Source organism: Pinus tabuliformis, chromosome 8 (assembly GCF_031772625.1).
Source record: "Pinus tabuliformis cultivar Carrire ecotype Pingquan chromosome 8, CPIR1, whole genome shotgun sequence".
Classification (NCBI taxonomy): Eukaryota; Viridiplantae; Streptophyta; class Pinopsida; order Pinales; family Pinaceae; genus Pinus; species Pinus tabuliformis.
Genome location: NC_142294.1, coordinates 1,464,449,886 through 1,464,456,307, shown reverse-complemented (window position 1 = coordinate 1,464,456,307; position 6,422 = coordinate 1,464,449,886). Strand labels below are relative to the sequence as shown.

General features: G+C 37.4%; 1 pseudogene; it reads right to left on the bottom strand.

Annotated features, from left to right (window-relative positions):
- Positions 1-280: 280 nt before the first annotated feature.
- On the bottom strand, positions 281-724 carry LOC149241337 (18.0 kDa class I heat shock protein pseudogene; annotated as a pseudogene).
- Positions 725-6,422: the final 5,698 nt, after the last annotated feature.

Genomic DNA, 6,422 nt, shown 5'->3' with positions numbered 1-6,422 from the left:
TGGGAATGGGAATTGAGAAACGCACAACACATACAAACTCAATGTAAGCGATGTAACAACTGGCAATGGGAATGGAGGTGTTTATTTTCTGGATTGGATAATGGACGGAGCCTTACGACACACATCTACACATTCTGTAACAAGTACACCCTACTGCAACAGCAAACCCAATTTCACCTCTTCAGTCAGCCAGAGATCTCGATGGATTTGGGTTGAGGAGGTTGGGGTTCTGCCTGCTTCGGCACTGTCACTCTCAGCACTCCATTTTCCATGCTCGCCTTGATCTCTTCCATCTTCACATTCTCCGGCAGCCCCGAAGGAATTTTCCACGGGATCGTTCAATGCGGTGCCATTTGTCGTTCTTGTGCTCTTCTTCTTTGCTGCGCTCCCCGCTTATCTGCAGAACTCTTTGGCCCTCTTCCAACTCTATTTTCACCTCCTCTTTCTTCAAACCTGGAAGATCAGCTTTGAAAATGTGTGCCTCTGGCGTTTCCTTCCAGTCGATCTGGGTATTGGCTACCGCAGAAGCTTCCCTTACAAATTGCCCAGATGGTCCCCCGCTGGCCAGATTTGTGAATGCTTGGAAAGGATCCCATACTTCCAAGGAGAAGGGATCCACTGACCTCCTGCCGAAAAAGCTGGGAATTATCGACATTTTCAACTAGTAATGAATTACTGCAATATATGCCATTGGAATGAATATAGAAACACAACACTCTGATCTCAGTGTTTGGATTTCAATTTCAAGATCGATCTCGGATTATACCAGAAAAGAGGTTGGTTTTTATTTTTATAAGATGAGGAGGAACAATCTAGTCGACTCTATCAGGCGGGTTCGAGAGGATTCTCAAATGTTCGCAGGATACTTTACTATTATCGTACACCTGTGAGCTCCAGACCATTCCGAAAGTAAGGTTTCAATTTTCACTCTGCAAATATTATTGTTATTTAACCCTTGTACATCCAGAATCCTCCAGGTAATTAGGTATGTTTCTCCAGAACCATCTAGGCTTGCACACTGTTCAAGAAGTATAGCCTACGGTAACCGATGTTGATGATGTGGAGGCGTAGCTCCTGCCACGGAGGGACAGGAACGGGATGTGACGTACAATTTCTCATTGGCTATTTTAACGTTTGAATATTGGGAAAAATAAAAAAGATTAGTTTAATTAATAAATAAGAAGCATAAAAAGCTAATTTTTTTGCCCTTTTGTTGATAATTTTGTTTAAAATTTTTAAAAATTAAGTTTAAATCGTTTAATTTCTGAGGAAAACTTATTTTAAATAATAGAAAATTAGAAGAGAATTTTATTTATTAATTAAATTATGCCAAACGAAAATATTGTAATTGCATTATGAAATATAAGCAATTCTTTTATGTAAGTTTAAATACACTTTATATCAATTAACCCGATCAACCAGTGCTGGGCTTTGTAGTATTTGAAAATTATTCAGATCCACTTTATATCAATTAACCGGATCAACCAGTGCATATGAGCAATCCTCCATGTAAGTTTAATTCCACTTTATGTCAATTGATCGGATTAACCAACGATGGGTTTTGGGAAAGAGCTAATCAGCCATATATTGGGTATTTAATGCCGAAATATATGCGCGCAAGTTAACGCGATAACACGGGAGCGGGCAATTTCGGCATTAAATAATATTTGCCCGCTCCCGTGTTATCGGGCTAACTTGCGCGCATATATTTCGGCATTAAATACCCAATATATCGCTGGTTAGCTCTTTCCTGGGTTTTGTAGTATTTTAAAATTATTTAAATCCACTTTATATCAATTAAGTGGATCAACCATTGTTGGGTTTTGTAGTATTTGGAAATTATACATGCCACGATTATTATGGTTTCATTTTATTTTATTTTTACAAAGAAAAAACACCGTTATGTCTATTAAAGAGAAATGCATTACTTGTTATATGATATCCCATAATCTAGATTACACAAAGCTTTCTTGTGCATAAGGCATGAACACAAAAAAGATATCGATTCTCAGAATTACAAACAAATGCTAATTTTGATCAGCCATGTTACATAAAGAAGAGGTGCCTGAAATATCTGGCTATGAAAATAAGGGACCCTCGAATGAAGACATCGAAGGTTGCGAAAGAAAAATTTGAAAGTTATTGGAACCTACACAAAAACGTTAGGCCAAAGGAGAAAAAAAGAGGATCTCATTGCTGAGAAGGAAAAGGCACTTGCATTGGTAATTGAGTCGTTGACAAGAATGGAGGAGAAGATCTTCTTCGACATAGCAGGCCAACCATTTTTGGAGAGGGAGTCTGCAGACTGATTCTGCTCTTGGTCGACATGTGAAAGTTTAATTCTCTTGAAATGTCTGATCAGGTGTCTAATCGGTGTCATCCAATTAAATAATGAAGGAGGTCCAAAGGAAGAACTTCCTTGCACCCAATCTATAACATATTTAGAGTATTTGCAACCGCCATCTCTTCAATTTCCAACCAAGATGCACATTATAAAACTCCCCAAAGAGCAACTAGTTTAGGTTCGTTGTCTGTACCTGCACCTGCACACCAGTGGAAATTGTATTGCAGACCAACCATCATAGAAATTATTACCCCACAACCACAAAAACCATCCAAGGAGGATCCATCAGAGAAACCCACCGGGAGAGATGAATATAATTCTTTGTAAGCACATATCCTCCTTTGTAAAATAATGATCCAAGGCCCAATCTCCTTGAGAAATACCACGATCTTTGTATAGGTGGATCTCACATCAGGGGCAACATGCTCAAATATGATGGCGCTCCTACACCGCAAAATTTCCCAAAACATGTAAAGAAAGAGCGTCATGTAAACATTGTTTTATTCAATCCAATGTGTGAAACAAGCACTGGTAGAGGATATATCAATCCTGGCAGAAATGTGGATAGACTTCAACACTTCTTTCCAAATGGTTGTAGAAAAGGGGAAGCCAAGAAAGAGGTGAACCACCTCCTCCTTTGGAGTTCCATACATAGAACAAATCCTTGGACCTTAGAAGCTCGTCTGAATGAGATTCTCCCATGTTAGCATCCAGTTTTGAAAGGTAAGCAAAAAAAAGACAATTTAATTTAAGAGGGGTGTCCCAACTGCACATGTCTATCAACCCTGCAACTTTATACACATGCCGAAAATCCTTTATAGTGTAATTATAATTTTTTTGATCTAGGATATTGTTGTCAACTTCCCTCTTGCCTCAAGCAAGATGATCTTATTTTTCATTAAGAACTATTCTGGTATGGCCAAGCATATATCTGTATCATTCCCACTTACATGCAAGATCAATTGGGAGGCCAAGGACCCATGAGGGAGGCCAGCCATTAGAGAAATTTTGACGTCTAAAATGGGCCTAAAAAATGTACAACCAAAATCAACTTTATAAGAACCAATAGGATTCAAGATAATGATGTCAACGAAGGGAGTTGCTTTGTCATTTTTGGAGTTAAAATTTAAAAATATTAAAAAAAAAAACTACTTTTTGAACTTCTATTTTCAACTTATGTTCCTATGATTTTACTCAAATTTCGAGCAGAAACACTCATTTGATGCAAAATTTAATTCCTCATCCAAGGAGTACCCATGTTGGATGCTTTAAATGGACCCTACTACACAAAAGATGAGAAATACATCAAAAAGGTGATTGCAATCAAGTTTTTTTCATGTATTTCTCATTTTTTATGTAGGAGGGTCCATCAAAAGTATGCAACATGGGTACTCTTTGGATGAGGAATTAAATTATGCATCCAACGAGTGCTTCCACTCAAAATTTGAATAAAACCGTAGGGAGATAAGTTGAAAAAATAGTTTTTCTTTTTTCCCTCTAAAATTTGATAATGTAATATGGTATTATTTTATTATTTCCACCATTATTTTATAATATTCCTTAGGAGGCCCATTTTAGACCTAGAAATTTCTCTAATGACGAGGACGGGAAAGTAGTTACACATTTGACCCCAAGGTTAGCCAAAGTCTAGATACTAAAGGCCTGGAAAAGCTAAAGGATTGGGATTGATAGTAAATGATCTCCACTTATGCCTTTTATTGTGTCTAACCCAATGGTTATTCAATCTCCCTTGCCCACTTCCCACCTGAATTTCCTGCATAGCCATGGTTTGGCTTTCATCACACTACGCCAAATAAATGAGGCATTTTTTATTTTTGGGGCTCCACTTCTTACCCAATATTCCAAGTTGAGGTTTTGTAGGTATTTCTCTTTGATAATCAAGTTCCATATAGTTAACCCGTTGAAGGCTCTCCACATATTTTTTGCGAGCATCGCTAGGTTAAAATTCATGGTATCTCTTATACCCCATCATCCTTCATCCACGCTATTGGAGATATATCCCAAACAAATCAAATGTGGTTTCCTAATTTTACTAACCCCACTCCACAAGAATCAAACTATGATAACATTAATCTTTTGAGCGACAACTTTATAGAGGAAGAGATGCATCCAGTAGATTGAAATTCCTTAAAGTATCGCCTTAAACATTATTAGCCTGTCGCCCATGGACAACCATTTATTTTTCCACAAAGCCAATTTATTATTAAACTTTTGAATCAACTAATTCCAATCTTGATTTTAGTAGTTGTTTGATTTCAAATGAAAGCTTAAGTACCGAAATCCTCTTGACAACAAGCTAACATTAACCCCAAAAATGTTGGAAATCTCCTATGAGACTGGCTCATCTATATAATTAGAGATTAGTTATGATTTCAACGTGTTCATGATCAGCTAATATGCCAAACCAAAATTGGAGATGATTTGGTGAAACTCATGCCATTTCGCTAATTTAGCTACTCCAGCACAAAGAATATTGTCCATGAATAAAAGGTGGGTAGCACGCATGTTTTTTGAGACTCTGTAATCATGGATTCTTCTGGCCTCCTAAGCAGCTTGAATGCCTCTACTCAACCCATCAATGAACATTATGAATAATAGAGGCGAGTGATCCAAGTGGCTCTGGAAAGGCGCAGAAATCAAAGTCTGTGGATTTCATCGAAACTAGGACATGATCGAAGAGCTCAGCATCCAGACTCCAACAACGCAGATGACGCTTAAATCTGACTTCGTATGTGGAAGATATTGGTAGTCACTGTTTAGGTCAAGGAAGTAGGATTTTTGTCGCCACCTAAATTTAAAGCTCAACTAAATTTGGCAGCCCAGACAAATCTTGCAGAACCATTAAATTTGGAGACAACTAACCAAGCGAAAATTTGACACTTATCGACCGCTAGAACTAGTCAAATTGTTGCATGTTACTGTCGGTGAGCCTCAACAAAATCTCACAGGACGATTTTATATTATTATATTAAAATTAAAATGAAAAAAATGTATTCGTTGGCGGGTGGTCAAACCTCGGCAACTGTCTCAAATGAATATAACAATATGTTATTAATGAGGGTGAGGCGCCATTGGCGGACCCACCACCTAACAAGCCAACCAAAATTGAAGGCTAATAGGACTTGAACTCGCATTGATCGAGACCAACCCGCCAACTCGTGACCTAATTTATAACAAAACAAATACAACAGAACCATTTAAAAAATCAAACACCAATGAATGTGCTCCATGGGGGAGGCACACAAGCTTGACCTTGGGACCTCTGCTCACCTAGTCAAGCACTTAACCAAGAGCCAAATATGCCTTTTTATCAAATCCGCCTGCCAAAGGCTATAAAAAATGGAAAAATTTCCATTAGACCAAGCCAAGCGAGAGAGTGAATTTGAAGTTATAGTGAGCACGAAGGCCAAGACCAAAGGGGTCCACTCTAAGCACATTATTTGAGGTAGAATATTTTGAGGAATATTCCATAGAATATTCTAGATTCCGAAGAATATTCTTGCAGCAAAATCTTAAGGAATCTAAAAGATTCTTTGGGGGCCAAATTTTGGCAGTGTCGAAAAAGTGCCAAGTTTAAACTCATCTGAATTGATTTTTCGCTAGAAGTTTGATGGTGCAGAATGTTTCTTCATTTGAGTATCTGAATTTTCATCCATCCTCAGAAGAGAATCTTTTGAGAAATCTAAAAGATTCTCGAGCAGCCCAGATCTGACCATGACAGAAAAATGTCATATTTATACTCAAATAATAATAATTAAACCCTATCAAACAATTCATTAATCACTTAAAAAATTATTAAATATTCGAAGGCTCAAGTTTACTCCTTAGAGCCAACATCCCCTCAATATCCATAGTCAAATATAATGTGGATGTCATAATTAATTTTTGATAATGTGGAGTTGTCAAGAAGAAATGATGTGGATGTTGGAATTAATTTTTGATGATGTGGAGGTGTAGCTCCTGCCACAAAAGGACGAGACCAATTCTTTTTTAATTGGATATTTTCACGTTCAAGTACTAGAAAATAGAAAAATGTTGTAATTCCATTATATACTTG